The sequence below is a fragment of the Schistocerca gregaria genome, chromosome X (assembly GCF_023897955.1).
Source record: "Schistocerca gregaria isolate iqSchGreg1 chromosome X, iqSchGreg1.2, whole genome shotgun sequence".
Classification (NCBI taxonomy): Eukaryota; Metazoa; Arthropoda; class Insecta; order Orthoptera; family Acrididae; genus Schistocerca; species Schistocerca gregaria.
The window spans coordinates 608,070,393-608,089,792 of NC_064931.1; positions in this window are offsets into that span (position 1 = coordinate 608,070,393).

Below are 19,400 nucleotides of genomic sequence, written 5' to 3' on the forward strand. Positions count from 1 at the left end.
CAGGTGTAATTTTTTAGAATTTACCTCTGCGTTTCATTCAACGAAGCTCTCCACATGCAACCTTTCGTAAACTATAGCTTTAGTGGTTAGTGTGCCCGACGTAGCAATGCGTCAGGGGAGGAACTTGTTCCCATTTTAAGAGATGAAAACCCTCACAGGGACCAACAAACGTGAACTTGATCGTAATTTAGTGATTATTTTAATTGACAGAGACATATAATCTGTGTGAGTAAAATTCACGAGTAAGGATACCTTCACTTGAATATCTTGTCAAGAAATCAACACTCTACCGCGCCGCGAATGGTCACGCGTTCACTTGTGAAATTCATTGGCAGCACCGCTAGGACGAATTAATGTTAATAGTGAGAACCCTACCCCTTGCCAAAACTAGAAAAATCTATCCGAACAGTGATTTTGGGTGACTGTGCTGCTAGTAATAGAACGGAGTGACTGAGGGTGTCGTATCCTCCCGAGGGGTACAGAGCTGAAAGCAGAAGGACAATTCACGGTGAAGGCATTTCATTGTTTTCTTCTGTCTGAGCCAACACTGGTACAGGAATTTACTAGAAATACAGGTGGTGAGACTTGGTAGGGAACTCACTGTGGGGACTCTTGGACAAACAGGGTTTTGAAATAGTTGTTTATTCCAGACGGGACTAACTAATACACTGGAAGCTAGTTCTAGGGTTAGAAAAAGCACGAATAACACTGTTACAACAGAAGGCAGTACAGAAGTCCCACGAGTGGATGCTAACCACAGTAGCAAACACTAGCAGCATCTTAAGGCAACAACTTAATTGCAAAACAAAACATACTGAATGTGAAACTGTTCACTGAGGCACTCCAAGTGAGAGAGCAGACTTACGCGAAGATGGACCGAGGCTGGAGTCGACGGACACGGATTCGGCGTCCAGATCGTCTGACTGAGAACTCCACCAAAATGCGGAACCTAGGGGTTTTAAAGAGTTGTGTGAGGGCACTGTTTTTCCCACTTAAAGGGACCCATCCAATCCCGCAGGTCTCTTGCAGGCGCCTGCCCATCACGGTTTAGTTAGGTCCCACCTACAGCTCCTAAGGCGGGGATGTTAATGCAGTTGCACTAAGTCAGTATTTGGTATCAACATTGTTCAGCTGAAAGCTAAACGTAACTGCTTTGCCAAACAAGGTTTGCAACATTATTGCTATACATCATTTAGCCCCACCCCTCGGGCTCCCTGGCGTAGGGACTGCAAGGTCAACAGTTCTTTGGCGTTTTCGCTCTCTTTCTAACCCTTGTGAGCCTACTGACGTTGCTGTTCTCAGGGCTGGTATCAAGCTGGCTTCATACGCTACTACGTGCCTGTTGGTTACAAAGTTCTACTGTGGCAACCTATCACAGCGTCTAGACGACATATCAAGTTACATGTTAATTCCTTGAAGAGTAACTAGCGCCCTGGGACTGCGTCTGGGGGCGTCTGCGTTTTCGGAAGTCTCTCCCCTTCCAGTTTACTTCATGTAACAATATCTCTCCTAGTTTCGTCTGCCCTCAGCATCGTCTCTGCTTCCGCGCCTTGGAGCGCCTATCTTCCTTTCTCACAGCTTGGAGATGACACAACAGCAACAAGGAATAATCAATATACTACAAAGAGCAGGACACTAGATTTCATTGTATTACAAAGAGAACGTGTAGCAGGAGGACCAATTAACATTTACGCCGATTGCGTTATGAAAGCGGTGGTCAACAGGGCAGCTCACATTATCTAACTCGTAGAATATACTTGGATATTTACCATATATGTGTGGTCATCATTGTGTGAATGATCCCCCCAAGCTGCAGATACGAGGGCGTGTAAGAAAGTAATGCCTCCGAATTTTTAACTTTTAAAGCTTTTTAAATGAAACAAACTTTATTAACGTTCTACATCTTTATTCTTCATGTCTACGTATTTGTTTTTCAACATAGTCACCCTGGTGACGAAGACATTTCTCACAACGAGAGACTGTAGAATGTTTGACTTTGTTGAAGGAGCTGCAACCTCACCTCTGCTTACACCCCTTCACTAACTATCAAAGCGAAGTCATCGAAGGTGTTCGCTTCGTTTTTGAAACAGCTGAAAATCGAATGGGGTCAAGTTGGAACTGAATGGGCGATAATCGATGACAGTGACCCCAACACGTCTGATTGTTGCAGATGTCGCAGGGTTGATGTGTGATCTGGCACTGTCGTTCTGAAGGAAACGGTGTGCTATGCGTGGACGAAGTCTTCGAATTCGTGCTTTAAGTTATCTGGGGGTCTCGCAGCACTTTGTAGAGCATATGGCGGTGCCTATAGGCATTAATTTCAAATGCACAACACCTTGAACACCCCGGAACACTGTGAGCATGACTTTGCCTGGTGGGGTAGCAGGCAAAGACGAGAGGTAGCATAAACTCTGTCCCTCTGTTTTCTGACAGTGAGAGAGCAGGATTTCATACAGAACTGGCACCGTACAATCTGTGCAATATAACAACCGGGAGATTCTGACACGCACTTCCACCGATGGGGAAGATGTTGAAATTAAATTAGCATGCAATCTTATAAATAGAAGTGATGATTTTTGTTTAAATTCTGCATGGAATTCTGCTCTCTCACTTGTCGAAAAATAGAGGGACAGAGTTTATGCTTCCTCAGCCGTTGATTATTAATTTCACTATCTATAACTTTTGACGTCGGTAATCTTCCGTTTGTGATGGCGCTAGCGCTTACAGTGTGTGTGTGTGTGTGTGTGTGTGTGTGTGTGTGTTATCCTTACGTAGTTTTTCTAAAAACCGAGGCTTGAAACTGTCTTGCACAATGTTTACTTGCTGCAGTCTTGCCTTGAAAATGAGAGGCTGTGCTTCTGTCGAAATAGCGATTGTTGCAAACGACGTCACTCTGCTGCATTCCCGTAAGTTATTTAAGTTGGCATTACTGACAAGAGGTGATGAATGCTTCATATTTGACCATAAAGTGAGTACTATCGAGTGCAGTCATTTTCGACAAGACATGGCTAGTCATCATTTGTGTGCGCAACAGAAGGCGATTTAAAATTAATTTAGCAGTAAACACTAGTTATTAATGTAATGTTCCGAAATTTTAGCCAATGTGTTGTGCGGTGTCGATGATGTGTTTTTCGACCGCACACAGTAAGCTGCGCGCTGTTCACATCTCCACAGAATTAGCTACGTCTTCCTATGGGTCTCGCTACGCACACTACCAGATGATGCCGGCTTCGCTTCGACTCACTGGGCGCAAATGTAACCATCTGCGCGTCTTTTAAAGATGCCGCATGACAAGCTCCGCCCCAGGTCCTGGATAACTCGCAGCGAGAATAGAAGGATGGACGCTACTAATATTGTAGCACCTAGCAAGTGGTTGAATCAGAGATACTGCTGGAACAAGGAATCAAGTGATCAAAAGATATGTACCTAATTCTTTACCATGTATAAAGTGTTAATAAATGTAATGTTTTATTCATTTAATAAATGTTCGTTGTGTTTCACTCCACCTCGTGTAACTATAGACACAACAGACATTTTTTGTGACTATGTTGGACGAAGGGCAGTGTCGGCAAAATAATTGAAATTTATTTCATTATATGAGCCAATGGCCTTGCCACAATGGCAACACCCGTTCCCGTCAGAATACCGAAGTTCACAACGTTCTTTCTTTTGAAACTCAACGAATTTTTTGAGTCACAGATTCATGTAGCTGCTCCTCGTTTCAATTTTTTTCTGTACGTGTCAACATAGTAATCAAACTTACAAGGAATAGATCGCCGAATTCATGTGCGTGACGAGGAATTGTAAATATAACTGCGCTTGTCAAGCTTCATTTCAAAACGAAATGTTTCGCAATTTAATTATTCAGGATCTTACTGAGAATAGAATACGAGCTTACATTTTAAAGACTCGCAATCCTGGTATCACTCATGTACTTAAAGTGACTGAATCTTAGGAAGTGCCTGTCTTCACGAAACTAGACTTCAATGTTTCTGTAGTTGCAATGCTGGCCGCAAATAGTTCTAAACAGCCTCTTTTTAATTAATTTTTTATAATATTCCGACCTGGGAGTCCTTACACCCAGCTACATTTAATTTCATATAACTGGCAGAAATGACACTAATGAGGCAAAATATTTACCATGGAGACCATAAAATGCTCACAACATTGCAATATACAAATGTGTATGGAACATGTACTCAAGATTTGTGTTACAAGGACTAGGTCATTAGTAAAGCGTAATTAATAGTAGATTTACAAATATTCCAGTACATAAGTATAGCATAACGTGCAATGTGAGATTAAAAGAGCAAAACATTATTTACAGTATACAATATTTCAATTACAACATTACAATTTACAGTATTACAAAAGATTATTTACAATGAACATTACACAACATACTTGAATAATTGAGAATATGGTTACGACATTGCGTGTCGGTTGTTAGCCTAAGTTTGGAATATTGAGGCGGTAACACTAGCAGCTCAGGACGTTGTTGTTTGTGCTGGTCATTGAGATGAGATGTGGATAACTGACGGATGAGTATGTTAGTTGAGGAACGAAGTCTGGCATAAAAGCTACAGCTAAATGAAAGAGGAAGTCTTAGCCACACGAAATATGGCGGCACGATATTTCATCAATATTTCCATGGCAGAAAATATTCCCTCATGGATGATCATAAGCCACTGTTTGCTCTTTATTCATCCGAACAAATATGTGCCCATTCGTGTAGCATAAAAGCTGCAACGTTGGTCAATAAGAAATGCAAGCTACTGAAGGATCGATTATTACGATTGCTCATGCTCTACATCTGGATGGTCGGCTAGCCTTGCTGCTTCTGGATCGCGGGGTTCTGGGTTCGATTCCAGACCAGATTGGGGATTTTTTTCTATCTGGGGACTGGGCGTTTGAGTTGTCCTCATCATTTCATTATCATCATTTGTGACAGTGGCTAGACTGAACTGTGTCAAAGATGTTATATAGGATTCAGGTTAAGACTGTGCAGGCTAGTCCATTACAGGGATGTTATCGACGTATAACCACTCCGCCACAGGCCGTGCATAATGGACAGGTGTTGAATCATGTTAAAGGATGCAGTCGTCATCCCAGAATTATTCTTCAACAGTGGGAAGCAAGAAGGTGCTTAAAAAATCAGTGTAGGCCTGTTCTGTGGTAGTGCCATTGAAAACAACAAGGGGCGCAAGCCCCATCCATGAAAAACGCGACCACACCGCAGTAGTAGGGCAAACTTTGTACAAGACCATTTTGTTAATGCGGGTTGCCTACATGAGGGGAAGATATGCACTCAGGCGCAAACCTATTGTTCTCCTTTGATGACAGGTACTTAACCTATTGTTCTCCTATGACTGACATATCCTTAATCTATTGTTCTGCTAAAAGAATCCTTCCTTTTGATTGACAGGCACTTAACCTACTGTTCCCCAACCCCTTCCCCGTCCCCCATCCCCTCAGGAAACACCCCCCCCCCCCCCCACTTGCTGCTACAAGTACGCTTTCCGGTCTGAGTTATTAGAATAGCCCCTCTTACTCTTATCAGCTTGATTGACTACTTAATGAAATAGATAAATTAATTAACCTCTCCCCCTCTGGTAAACCCTCTCTCCTCCCATCCTGCCTCCCGGAAATTGGCGGGAAAAAGACTTGGTTTATCGGTCATTTGGAGGGAATTCGATTGTAGTATATGGAATATTGAATAAACAATTTAGACAATGTGTGGAATATTGCTTATTTAAACAATTTAGGTGATTCAAGGCAGTGTATGGAATATGGTTTATTCAAAGAATTTTTCAGGAAATCGATCACTACTCCCACTACCCAATCCCTGCCCCCCTCGACCCCTCCCCCTACTTGGAAAATGGCGTCACTTTGGTGGAGAGGAAAGATTTCATGAAGTGGAAATTCAAGGGTACGTTGTTTATATTTATATAAAAAAACAGTTTGCAGGTGTTGGATTTCTCTTATTCAGCATTCTATGCTGTTTGGAAAGATACAGGTCTTGTGAGAAGTAATTACATCAATCGCATTTGTCTTTTTATCCGATTGCGCGAGGAATACCATCATGAAACACACATCACTTGTAGTTACATACAGTTAAAAATCTTTCGATCTTAAAGCACAGACCGTCCACCGTCCCCTGTCCAGTGGACTGCACAGGACGCTACCGCACACGTTCCCAGGAGTCTGAATGCACTGACAGCCCCCACGAAGTGGCGACACGATCGTCAGCTGCCAAACCATGTGCAGGTGTCAGTTCGGGTCCTGCAAGGATGAGGAGGCAGCATCCCTTTGGTACATGTCACCTGAGATATACTTGCCAAAATATGTGGTCACCTAGGTACCGTTGCTAGCGTGATGACAGAAAGCTGTGGTGCGGGTCCAGTGCCGAGAGATGTTTGCATAGCAGCTAAAAGGTTCTCAGTGTTATACCGATGTCACACATCTATGTAAATAACAGCCAAGTCCTCCCTCTGAACACGCTATATAAATCTGTTCCAGAATAACGTCGACTGCTTTGTCCCTAGCGAACCTAACGGGACATGCGAGTCGTGTCTAGCCGTGCATGCGTACTTACCTGCCCAGCGTAGTTGATGCATCGCTGCAAAATGTTCATCCTGCTGTCTACATATGTCTCAGAAACGTTAAATGTTCTCACCGCTAAAAGTCTTATCATGGCTGTGCAAGCTCTCGAAAACATCATTAATCAATTCGGGATGCACCGGCGGCACCCGCGAAGTGACGACGCGGCTGTCAGCTGCCGAACCACGTGCAGGTGTCAGTTTGGGTCCCACAGGCATGAGGTGGCGGCATCCCTTTCATATTTGACACCTGACAAATACCTGTCGAAATACGTGTTCACCTAGGCACCGTTGCTGGCGTGATGAAGCATAGCTTTTGTATCTGCGCGTCCAGCAAGATGTCTCGATAACGGCTCACCCTCACAGGTGCACCTGCTCAATGTTATGCTGCTATCACATGCCTATTTAAATAGGAGCCAAGTGCTGCAGAAGTAGACATGTCTAAAATTATATCTCCTGTGTTTGAAGAAAACCACAGACATAACATGTGGTTAAAACTGTACACTGTCAAATTGGTAACAGGTTTGAAAACAAGAACTGAGAGGTTGTGAGGTAAAAACTAATTTATTTCTCATCCAACTTAAAAGTAATTTTACATTTCATAAGCGGACACAGCAACAGCAACACAATTTTCACATATCTTCTTCTTCTTTTTGAGTGTATGGAGAGAAGGACATCCGTAGAATTCCAGGACTTGAATACCAGCAAACTTAAAGATTCAATGCATCCATGAGATCTTCTCCTTCACGTAGATGATGGTATCTGTGTGATCGAATAATTTAAGCGCAGTCGCCATATCTTTATAAGGTACACCAGGATCACCCCAGTGAATTCCATGGTAGAAATGTGTCAATCACTTTGCACTCTTCATGTTTTAGTACACCGCAAATACTTGGTGATGCAATGTTTGCTGAGAATGTCTCTGTTATTCCAGCATCTTGAGTGTATGCTACAAACGCAACATCTTTAAATGCGAACTGTCTATGGTCACCATCATAGTACCCCTGAGTGTCTGCAATGATGTTCACACATTGAGATGCCATCATGAAATGCTCCTAGGTACGGTGCACCACCTATTCATTTATACAAAGGGGAGGGGGGCAGGTTAATTAATTGATCAATTTATTTAAGTAGTAAATCATATTGATAAGACTGAGAGGGGCTATTCCAATAACTCAAATCTGAAAGCATACCTGTAGCAGCAGTGGAGGGGGGAGGGTTCCTGAGGCAAGGGGGGGAGGGAGAAGGGGGGGGGCTGGGAACAGTAGGTTAAGTGCCTGTCAATGAAAGGGAAGGATCCTTCTAGCAGATCAATAGGTTAAGGACCTGTTAATCATAGGAGAACAATAGGTTAAGTACCTGTCAATCAAAGAAGGACAATAGGTTTGCCCCTGAGTGCAACTCACACTAACAAAATGTGCTCGTATGAAGTTTGCACTACTACTGTGGTGTGGTTGTGTTTTTCATTTAGGTTGCTTGCCCCCCTTGTTGGTTTGCATAGCACTATCACAGCAGAGGCTTATACTGATGTTTTAAGCACCTTCTTGCTTCCCACTGTTGAAGAGCAATTCGGGGATGATGATTGCATCTTTCAACATGATAGAACACCTGTTCATAAAACACGGCCTGTGGTCGAGTGGATACATGACAATAACATCCCTGTAATGGACTGGACTGCAGGGAGTCCTGACCTGAATCCTATCGAACATGTTTGGGATGTTTTGGAATGCCGACTTCATACAAGGGCTCTCCGAACGACATCTACACCTCTCATCAATGCAGCACTACATGATAAATGTGCTGCCATTTCACAGGAAACCTTCCAGCACCTGACTGAACATATGCCTGCGAGAGTGGGAGCGGTCATCAAAGCTTAGGATGGGTCAACACTATACTGAATCCCAGCATTACTGATGGAGGGCGCCACGAACTTGTAAGTCATTTTCAGCCACTTGTCATATATTTATGATCACATAGTGTATTTCAAACGTCGAGGCCAGCTCATCAAGATGTTATTTGGTTTTTGTGTCCCTTCACGTTTCCACTTCACTATCACATCGGAAGCAGTGGACCTAGGGATGTTTAGAAGTGTGGAAATCTCGGGTACAGACGTATGACACAAGTGACACCCAATCACCTGACCACGTTCGAAGTCTGTGAGTTCCGTGGAACATCCCATTCTGCTCTCTCATGATGTCTAATGCCTACTGAGGTCGCTGATATGAAGTATCTGGCAGTAGGTGGCAGCACAAAGCACCTAATATGAAAAACGTATGTTTTGGGGGTGTCCGGATACTTTTGATCACATAGTGTATATTTCAGACGCGTTACTGCACAAATAACATGCTCATCGCAAAAGCATTTCTCTTCAGAATAGGGTAATGAACAAACACAACTCATGATTCTCGCATCAATGCAGCAAAATGTTTTGAAATTTTTACATCCAGGACATTGGGGAACCGTGGAAACTACGAAACTAACACGGCAGCGTTGTCCATGGCTCAGGCTTGATAAGCAGACTGTGAACGGACGGCTGCCAGTTGCCATGCATTCGCAGACAGCCAAACAGTGTCGTGTCGAGAATTTTTCAATTGGAACACATGTTGGCTAATTGTCGTCAATGCATAGAGTAGATATACGTTTGTCATGCTATTGAATTCGACAACTGTAGGTATCACTATTAAAGCATTCGCTTCTCTCTTTTGCTCAGAAGGTTTGTAACAAACTATCGTTTAGGAAAATGGTACACAGTTTTCTTCGTTGGCATTTCTACAATTCTTTCAACAAAATGAGATTTGATACGTCCAATTGGCGTCATTCTCTCCTCAGTCGGACAGTGAAGGTAAATGTTTCGTTCGCATTTTCAATGCACAGATGTTCAAATTTCACGCTTATCACTCGAAGGAGAATGCTTTGCTGTTGTTTTTCAGCAGCTGTTAGACTCTACCTATTCTTGATGCTTCGTCAGCGCAATTGTTAGACGGTCGTTGTCACCCTTTGCATCTGTTTCACTCTCGACAGGTTGCTTCAAACGCTACCTTTGGAACTAAGTTTTACACGAAGGAGAAGGTTTTCTATCATGACTGTAACAAGAATCATAATGAAGAGTGAGCTACTATCAGTCAGGTGACTGGTCTAGGTCATTACACCATTCGTGGCAAAAGATGCACCCATCAACAGTATCAAAAGCAACTACGTTTTCGTTATTATGCTGAACCTATCATAGATTTTTCTCTTTTTAGAAACGTTGCTGACAACCCAGACTGCTGTCCCGGTGCAGCCTTTGCCGGTACCTGACGTTCAGGTGCATTGTCAACCGACGACACTGCCGTACAATTCAACTCCTGCCCACCACCGCAGCTGCTGGCGCAGCCGCAGCCGTAGCATCTGTCGCTGTCCACAGCGCCACCAGTCACTGACATCAAGCCTGGTGCAGCCTCACAGTCTTCAGGGTCAAAGCTACACCCACCTGTGCCGCTGGATGGACGTCTTACCTCTGCCTTTTTGGCAGGCGTTTCCGGCGATTTGCAAGGCAAATGTGAGGACGCGAGATGATTGATACCATTTGCCATTGTGCTGCATCCAACTCCAGCACGGCTCAGGACGCCCCCAGGCCGTCACCCACACTCGCACTGACAGTGCACCGTTGCAGGTGGAGGGAAATCAGTATCGATGGTGTCTTTCTTGACCATACGCGGCACATCGTGTACTGTTCACATCTCCACGGAAGAACTTACATTTGACTGGGTGCTAGTGCGCAGCCACACGAGCCATGCTCTATCCAGGGCTCGCCATCTTCCTATTGGTGGCGCTAAGAACGCCAACAAGGACGCCCTCTTCGCTTCGACACACTGCATGCAGATGTACCCCTCCGCATGTATGTGTAGGGTTCCGCATATCGAGCTGCGGCCCAGATTTCGGAAAACTCGCAGTGAGAACGAAAGGATATAGCATGACGCTACATGCTACCTCGCACACCTACAGACACATGTTGTAAACGTAGAAAAGATGTAAATGTAAATTACATCTGATATTAATACACTGCTGGAACAAAAAATTAGTACACCTGGAAAGGCGATGTCGATTTTGATCCTGTGTCTGCATATGCCACTTGGAGGATATTAGATGTAACGATGATGGTTTCAACGTTACACACTGCAACGCCACTGGCAACTCCAACGACACGTCCGAAACTTGCTCGTGGGCAAGAAGCGACGGGACTGGCGACAGATATGCACCTGCCTTAATGCTGCCCTGCCTATTAACTCGTCTAAGTAATGGTCAGCCTTCCACCGCCTTACGGGGGTAAACCCCCCTCCCCCTACTACCCTCTTCTTCATGATGACCACCCCTTTCCTGATAGTAAGGCCAAACATTTTGCTTCCTACCTTTCCAATATCTTTACCATCCCTGATGATCCCCAGTTTGATTACTCCCTCTTCCCTGATGTCCGCGACCGAACTGACTCCTCTGCCACTCCACTCGCTCCTGGCTTCCAGTGCTTGGACAACATTACACACACTGAACTCAACACCCAGGTCACCATTCAAGATATCACAGCTACACTATGCACAAAATGCAACACTGCTCCCGGTCACGACCGTGTTACCTACCATAACGTCCGTGAAGCTCCCGCCTCCTTCATCTCCACCCTGGCCAGACTATATAATGTGGTCTTGTCACCTGGCTTCTACCCTGACCTGCGGAAAACCTCCTGGATCTTGCTGTTCCTCAAACCCGACAAACCGTCATCCGCTGTCTCCTCCTACCATCCCATCAGCCTTACCTCGGTCTTCAGCAAGGTCCTGGAATCCATCCTCACCTGACGCTTCACCAGTACCGCCTCCATCCCTCTACCCAAGCTGGCCGCTATGGCCGAGCGGTTCTAGGCGCTTCAATCCGAAACAGCACGACTGCTACAGTCGCAGGTTCGAATGCTGACTTGGGCATGGATGTGTGTGAAGTTCTAGGGGGCTGATGACAGATGTTAAGTCCCATAGTGCTCAAAGCCATTTGAACCATTTGAACCCTCTACCCAATGTGACTTTCGGCCATCCTTCACCTCACTCATCTCCTCTCCGAACAACTAAATCCCCGTCGCTTCTCCATCTTCCTCTCTCTCGACCTAACGACCGTGTGTGGCACTCTGGTCTCCTCTTCAAGCTCCAAACGTTCGCCCTTCCTATTAAGAACCTCTGTCTAATCGCTTCCTTCCTTTCTCACTGTCCTTCTTATGTCACCATCCACAACACGGATTCCTATACTTTCCACCCCTTCGCCAGTGTCCCCCAAGGTTCCGTAATCTCCCCTCTTCTCTACCTTCCTTACAAGGCGGACATGCCTCACTATCACCCCCACCTCCCTTACACCTTCTCCAATACCCCGATGCCGATGACACCACCTTCCTTGCCCTTGCCCTCACCCTGCAACGCTCCCAGCACCTTCTCCAATCCCATCTTGACTGATACACGACTTGGTGTAACCAGTGGCTGCTCAATGTCAATCCTTCGAAAAACCCAGGCGATCATTGTAGGCAAAACCACCTCTTCCTTTCATCTCCTGGGTTTTTATCTCACTGTCTATGGCCGTCATATCAACATCGCCCCCACCCTCAACTACCTTGGCGTCACCCTTGACTATCGCCTATCTGTGGACCTCCCATCTCCAGACGATCCAAGCCAAGGCACACTCCTGACTCTGCCTCCTCAAGCTCCTTTCTGGCCACACTTGGGGTCTGGACCTCTCCACAGTTCTCCACACCTATAAAACCCTCATCCGCCCCATCCTCTGTTATTCCCATCCCGTCTGCATCTCCACCCCTCCTACCTTCTATAAGTCCCTTCAAATCCTGGAACGCCATGCACTCCGCCTCGCCTATCACAAACGTCTCCCATCCCACAAGGAGATCCTCTATGACTTAATTCCTTTCCCACACCTCCTCCTCTTCCTTGAACGGATACAGATCCTTTACACCTCCCATAATCTTGATCCCTCTCACCCGCTTGTTTCTCCCATCCTTTCCCACCCCCGTCCACTGCCGCTCCTGTACACCTGCATCCCACCCGCTCTCCATCTTATCACACTTCATACCCTTGGGCCAGCCGGAGTGGCCGAGCGGTTCTAGGCGCTACAGTCTGGAACCGCATGACCGCTGTGTTCGCAGGTTCGAATCCTGCCTCGGGCATGGATGAGTGTGAAGTTCTAGGGAACTGATGACCTCAGAAGTTAAGTCCCATAGTGCTCAGAGCCATTTGAACCATCCATACCCTTGCCCATAGTGGCTTCCGCCAACTTCCCATCCCGGATGATGCCCTCGTCCCCTCCATCTACCCCTCCTACCAGATTTAATCCTCCCCTTCTCCTCCTATATTTTTCTTCCAGAGCACCCTCTTACCCTTCTCTCCCTCCTCACTTCCTCTCTCCCTCTCCTCCCCCCTTCCCGTGTTTCCACCCCCCAACCTCTCCCCTCCCCCTCCCTTCTTCTCTTCCACTGGCATCCTCCCCCCTCCCTCCTACCCTCCACTCTTCCCTTTGGCAGGCCCCTGCCTTTTTCGTGCAAACTGTATGTTTAGTGCGCCGAAGTTCGTCGCCACTGTCTTAGTGTTTCTCTTCCCAGCAGTTCATCAGTGTCTCTTCTTTAGTGCTCCTACATTCACGTGTGCAACTCTGTGCCTCTGTTTGTGTATAGTGCTGAACTTTTTTATACCACCAGTGAGTCCATTACCACCTTCCTATATTGTAATATGTCTGTCTCCTATTTTTATCAAATGGGCCAAATGCCTCTGAGCACAATGAGACTTAACGTCTGAGGTCATCAGTCCCCTAGAAATTAGAACTACTTAAACCTAACCAACCTAAGGACATCACACACATCCATACCCGAGGCAGGATTCGAACCAGCGCCCGTAGCGGTCGCGCGGTTGCAGACTGTAGCGCCTAGGACCGCTCGGCCCCTGTTTTTATCCTCCATGTATGTTTGTTTTTATGTCTTCCTTTTTAATGTATGTTTTTCCATGGCCGAACAGCGGCGTAGATAGGCCGCTGTGGGTCTACCTTTTGTAATGTGTTGAAATGACAATAAAGAAAAAAAAAAAAGGTTTCAGCGTTGCCAGACAACAGATAGCGTAGTGGTATAGCTATCAGAGCGCCATCTGTGTCTACTCTTTAATAGGGAATGCTCACAACCAGAAGGCTCCTTGTGGTGCATACGTGTGAAGTAACCAGGCAAACATGTCATGGAGACGCACTCGTGCCTCCTGCACCCAACTAAGTGTGGTATCCACCACTATTGTAGCTCCGCACCGAGCAGCGGCGTGCTCCATTACGCATGACTACAAACCCATCGTTCGTGGCGCTTCTCCGGGCGCGGCCTGCTGCTAACATCGCAGGCCGCCTTCGCCCCCGCACGCTTCAAACCACAGCGATTGGCCTGACATAACACTCCGACTGCCGCCCGCAAAATACAGCGACCCCAGCCGCAGGCACTGTTAATTATGGAGCCTTATTTAACACCAACACAGACGTCTACAAGCCAGTTCTCATCGTGCTATGTTTTACTCCACAACTCGAGAGTGCTATGCTGCGATGGATCTGCTGTTCGATGTTGATTTGGCTGTGCCCAGGACTTAGAATTCGAATGCTATACTGAACTGGGACTTCAACATTCATTAGGCTTAGTATGCCAACGGACTTGTGATTCCGCTTGAATTCTGAATTTCCCTTGCATTCCCTGGACATTGGTATAACCACTATCAATTTATATAATTTTCCATAAAGTGTTCATCTACAACATTGCGCTTGGTAACAGAATTATTTGTATCAGCGTTGTGTCAATAAACCGTAAAACGATGAAATATTTATTGTGTTATTCCTGGTTATAACACAATAAAATGGCGACAAGCTAGCAACTATCCACATTGGAATCTTTATCACGCAACTTATTCCTCAGCAGCACAGGAACCAGAAGCTGCTACTGAACAAAGCTTACTGCAGACGCAAGCAGCACAGCAAGTGGCGGATTTTTTTCCTTTGATGAGACTTTAGGGTATTGGGAAGCCTACGCATCAAGATTACTGGAGCATTTCCACACATTCAAGGTAATTGACGTGAGCCTCATGAAATCTTTGGTTTTGCCTTGGTCAAAACCGGAGATTTACCGGCTACTTTGCAAGTTGGCCCCCTTATCCAAGCTTTCAAAGATCATCTTTTCAAATATTCGTTCACTGACGGCTAAATATTATCAGCGGCATGCCCATGTTATTTCCTCCAGGGTAGCATTTTACCAATGCAAGAAACAGCGAAATCGGGCTCATAGAGAATGGACCGCAGAGTTGCAAGGTTTAGGACGAAAATGTCATTTTGTTACCCCTAAAAGTAACGGGTCCTATGCAGAAGAAATGATCAGGAACATGATCATCTGGCGTTCTCCAGACAGAGATTTCCAGCACAAAACACATCAACTCGAAGACCCGTGATTAAAAAAAAGTTTTGGACGAAGCCTCGAAGTGATCCGAACAGCAGGCATGAAACCGGAGCCGTGGATCGACAGCTCAGCCGTTAATATAAACACATCGAGCTTATAGCCATGGTCACAGTAGTGGCGCATTGGAAGTAGCGAAAGTGTAGGCGGGGCGCCATACTACACTACTGGCCATTAAAATTGCTACACCAGGAAGAAATGCAGATGATAAACGGGTATTCATTGGACAAATATATTATACTACAACTGACATGTGATAACATTTTCACGCAATTTGGGTGCATAGATCCTGAGAAATCAGTACCCAGAACAACCACCCCTGGCCGTAACAACGATCTTGATACGCTTGGGCATTGAGTCAAACAGAGCTTGGATGGCGTGTACAGGTACAGCTGCCCATGAAGCTTCAACACGATACCACAGTTCATCAAGAATAGTGACTGGCGTATTGTGACGAGCCAGTTGCATTCTGTGAATTTGATATCCGAAAATGTTTCGTACTCGGATCTAGAGACACTTTGGCAGGATTATAAGGACCTGTTCACCCTAGAACTATGCACCGCAAAGTATTTTGAGTTGCACTTTGCACTGAAACATAACCCACGGCCTCAGTACTTACGAGCCTGCGTCGTTTCATTAGCTCTGAGAGACAAGTAAAGGAAGAACTGGATCGCATAACTGGAATTGGAGTTCTAGAACCTATTCCCTCCAGTCAATGGACTAGCCAATTAGTCATAGTTCGAAAGCCATCGGGGAAGATCCGCCTGTGCGGCGATTTTAAAGTAATTGTCAATGCCCAATCAGAGATTGGCAGAAGACAGAAGAATTACTGTCAAAATTAAAAGTGGAAACTTTATCTCGAAAACATACCTAGCGGATGCATACTTCCAACTTCCCCTTGAGGCTGAATCTCAAGAGTTTCTTGCACTTAACACGTCATGCGGACTTTATCGTTTGAAACGTCTAATGTTTGGTATACCAAGTGCATTGGTCATTTTTCAACGGTTTTTGGAACAATTAGTAGTCAAAGTGGAGGAACTCATTAACTATTTACACAACATCATTGTAACAGGGAGAACCACGAGCACCATCACAGCCTTAGAAAAATTTTTTTGATTGAAAGTCCTACGGAAGACAGTGGCCTACAATGCCGTAGCGAGGAGTTTCGTGACTTCTGTGCCCAGCACTACATTCGCCACATTCGAACACCCCCATTCCATCCGAAATCTAATGGAGATGCCGAGAGTATGCTCCACACTTTCAAAACTTGGATGAAGAAATACCTCAAGGATTACTCAACCGATGCACACTAACATTTTTTGAGCAGTTACAGGTCTACATCCATCGTAGACATTTGGGACTTCAGTGTGTCAAGCGAAAGCTCACTGGAAGGCAGGGAGGACATCTATTATGTTTCCCGACGAAAACTGGTTCTGTCTCTGTGCTAGTGATGGCCGTGTGTTGGTTAGAGAGAGGCCAGTTGAGGACCAGCAAGCAACCTGTCTGTGTGCTCGACTCACTGGACGTACATCTGGAGCTATGGTCTGGGGTGCGAATTTGTATGAAACCAGGAGCACTCTCTTGGTTATCGAACGCATGACTGCAAATTTGTACGTCGATGTGACTATTCGACCTATTGTACTGCCATTCATGAACAGCATTCCAGGGGGTGATTCCCAATAGGATGACACTTTCTCACGTACCGCTGTTGTAGCCGAATATGCTCTACACAGCGTAGACATGTTGCCTTGGCCTCCTCATCACGAGATCTGTATCCAGTAGAGAACATGTGGGACATCATCGGAAGACAACTCCAGTGTTGTCCACAAACACAATTAGCCGTTCTTGTGTTGAGTGACCATGAGCAATAAGCACTGAACTGCATCCCACAAACTGACGTCTGGCACCTGTACAACACAATGCATCCACGTTTGCATGCTTGCATTCAACATCCTGGAGGTTACACCGGTTATTAATGTCCTAGCGTTTCACATTTGCAATGACTTATCTCACACTTACACTAACCAGTGATCTTGCAATCTTAATCACTTAAATATGTTACCTAGGCAAATGTATTCCCAAAATTTCATTACTCTACATTAGTTATTTATTGGTGTTGTAATTTTTTCTGTCTGTGTATTATGATCTCTACCTATGACGCTTGTTGAAACTTGCATGGCTGTGACACAAACGAAATATATCCCCATTCCCACACCTGTTCCCACCCGCAGGGCAGACAATACGCAGTAATTATCGTCTCTGAATGAAAATAATGTTATATAACCTCTTCAGTTCTTGTCAGAAGAAGCTGTCTGGTTTTCTGTTTCATTTTTATGGCAGTAAAATATTGAGGTGTAATTGGGCGATCTACATCTACATCTACATCTACATCCGTACTCCGCAAGCCACCTGACGGTGTGTGGCGGAGGGTACCCTGAGTACCTCTATCGGTTCTCCCTTCTATTCCAGTCTCGTATTGTACGTGGAAAGAAGGACTGTCGGTATGCTTCTGTGTGGGCTCTAATCTCTCTGATTTTATCCTCATGGTCTCTTCGCGAGATATACGTAGGAGGGAGCAATATACTGCTTGACTCTTCGGTGAAGGTATGTTCTCGAAACTTCAACAAAAGCCCGTACCGAGCTACTGAGCGTCTCTCCTAAATACGTGTAACTCCTCTGGCTTAGAATTACTCTTATTCACCTGTTTGGAAGACAGGTACGCGACTCAGGAAGGAGTTGAGAAAACTGACTGAGTGTTCCGCTTTTATGGCATTTAAATGCGGAGCTGTTACTGGATGAGTTAAATATTTGTTGTCTTGGAAGATCTCTTATTAACCTGTTTCCAAAGAAAGGCCTGCGGCCTAGGGTAGGTAAAGGAGTGCACGGGGCATGGCTAAGGAGTAAGGGCAAGGGTGGGGGAGAGGAAAATGATGGGTGAAGAGGAGAGGGGAGATGTGGAGATAGTAGTGTGGAAGGCCAATGTCAAACTTCAAAGGTATAATTGGGTCCAAAGTAGCTATTGCAGTCCTGTTCCCATGGAATCTTTCGCTACAGTCTCTTCGTTGCTATTTCATTCTATCCTCCTTGAGAGGCACATCTCCTTATTGTACCACTGAAGGAGTTTTTACGTCGTTCAACGTCTCTGAGTTCCAGGACATCAAAGGTGGATCTTCTTGAACTGTAATGTAGTCAGTTATTGTGAGTGTTGTAGGTGAATAACAACTGATACTCTGAAACTTCCTGGCAGATTAAAACTGTGTGCCCGACCGAGACTCGAACTCGGGACCTTTGCCTTTCGCGGGCAAGTGCTCTACCATCTGAGCTACCGAAGCACGACTCACGCCCGGTACTCACAGCTTTACTTCTGCCAGTAGCCGTCTCCTACCTTCCAAACTTTACAGAAGATCTCGTGCGAAACTTGCAGAACTAGCACTCCTGAAAGAAAGGATATTGCGGAGACATGGCTTAGCCACAGCCTGGGGGATGTTTCCAGAATGAGATTTTCACTCTGCAGCGGAGTGTGCGCTGATATGAAACTTCCTGGCAGATTAAAACTGTGTGCCCGACCGAGACTCGAACTCGGGACCTTTGTCTGTACTGTGAGTACCGGGCGTGAGTCGTGCTTCGGTAGCTCAGATGGTCGCAGTCTGCGTTCGGCAGGGCAGCAGTGCGCACCGCGCTCGGCCGTCCACGCCGCTGCGCCCGCGGAGTGTTTTGTTTACATCGTCGTCACAGCGATTCTCAGTCGACCACGCTCTAATGGCCAACTCTTACAGGAAGAACACTCTTAAGTTCACCTTCTCAAATGAATACGCACGACCCAAAGCACTGGCCGTCGAACGCTTCCTACGCGAAGACGTGAAGATCCCCCGTGACGAACTCATCGGCATACACCTATCGATCATTAGCAGCGTCGTTTATGTTAAGATGACTTCTGACGCTGCCTGCAATGAGATTATTCAAAGGACGCGACATGGACTAAAATTTCGGCACTCCGACGGAAACGTCAGGCCTGTGGATGTCGACCATGCAGGACTTGGCCTTCGGACGATCCGTGTATTCGAACTGCCTTTCGAGGTAAAAGAAGATGAAGTCATCGCGGCGCTAAGCCCGTTCGGAAAAGTCCAGAGCCACTTAGCCGAGACATGGGCACAGTTTACGACGTATCCGGTGCTTAATGGTGTGAGACAAGTCCGAATCGATCTCAAACGGCACGTTCCATCGTACATTTCTATCGGCGGCTGCCGCGCGGTGGTCATTTACGACGGACAACCTCGAACATGTTCCGGTTGTGGCAAAGAAGGCCACGTCCGTAATGAATG